Raw genomic sequence first — 1,329 nt, forward strand, 5'->3', positions numbered from 1 at the left:
CAGGGATGCCTGATGCAGCCTAACATCTCTATTTCAAAAAATTAAATAGTTCACATAAACCTTTGTACTAATCATCTTCCTACCCTGAGTTTGTAGAAATAGTCCAGCCAAACATACACACCAGTGGAGCAGGTTATTGAATATTTAGTGATTAAAAAAGTGCTATGGAATGGCATTCAAACATTCTGAGACATTCACCTTCAGCTAAAGACAGCACAATGCACTGACACAGTTCTAATGACATCAGGACCTGTGGAATGTATAACTGCTAGGAAACACATGCTGCTAGGAAACAAGGAACAGATCTGATCAAGTCTTGTAATGTAAGGACTGGGAATCATTGTGATTAGATCTTCTAAAATGGGAGGACAAGTATTCTTNGAAAAATTACTGAAGAAGTGTTTCTTTGCAGATTTTAGGATGACATTCTTTAGCTAGTGATGGTAGCCCATATGACACTAAAATGAACAGACTGCATATTTACTTCAGAGCAAAATAAAGAAGGCAGTTTTTCCTTCCTGCCAGAATCTATGCGTCTCCTTATTTCCCCAGCAGCTGGCTGGAAGGGTGTAAAATCAGAGATGCAAGATTTATACTTCCTAAGGAGTAATACACCCAGGAAACTAAACGCAACAAACACCAGTAGGTTCGGCTCTAAAGGAGACTGTGGCAGGGATGCTTGCACCGTTGTTTACAATGTGCTCTAAGTACCGCAGGCAGGGATCACACGCAGACACAGGGAGGAGACACCCCGGAGGTGGCTCGCACGCCTTGAGTTCGCCCAAGTGCTATGATATCGCTGTAAATAAATAAAAGCAGCGCATGTTTCTATCGGAGCGAGCAAAGTGGCCAGAGAATTCCAGCGACCAGGGACTGTGCTGGCTTGACTTGATTATTCCAATCTGCTGGAGAGATGACTACACTCTATGAGGTCCTCTCATCAGAACCAATCTGGGGTGCGTCCAGTGCTGCACCAGCTACTCACGCGCCACACGCATCTCGCGGAGCTGCGCCTCTCCGGGAGAGCGGGGACACCGTGAGGCATCCTTGCTATCCTACAGGACCCCCGTGTTCTCCTCAAACCAGACTTTCCAGTTAAGCGGATCCCAGGAGATTTCGATAAGCAAGCTCAGCTCAAGCAGCATTCAGCTCTGCCGTCCCCACGAATACCTCCCTGCCGTCCCCGGGGCGCATCAACGCGCACACGGACTCTTACACGCCGACCGCAGCCAATTAACCCTTGTAGCGGAGGTCCCTCCCTGCACCCCTACACACACACACACACACACACACACACACACACACACACACACACACACACATATATAT

Source organism: Galeopterus variegatus, unplaced genomic scaffold (genome assembly GCF_000696425.1).
Source record: "Galeopterus variegatus unplaced genomic scaffold, G_variegatus-3.0.2 Scaffold5057, whole genome shotgun sequence".
In the NCBI taxonomy this organism is placed as follows: Eukaryota; Metazoa; Chordata; class Mammalia; order Dermoptera; family Cynocephalidae; genus Galeopterus; species Galeopterus variegatus.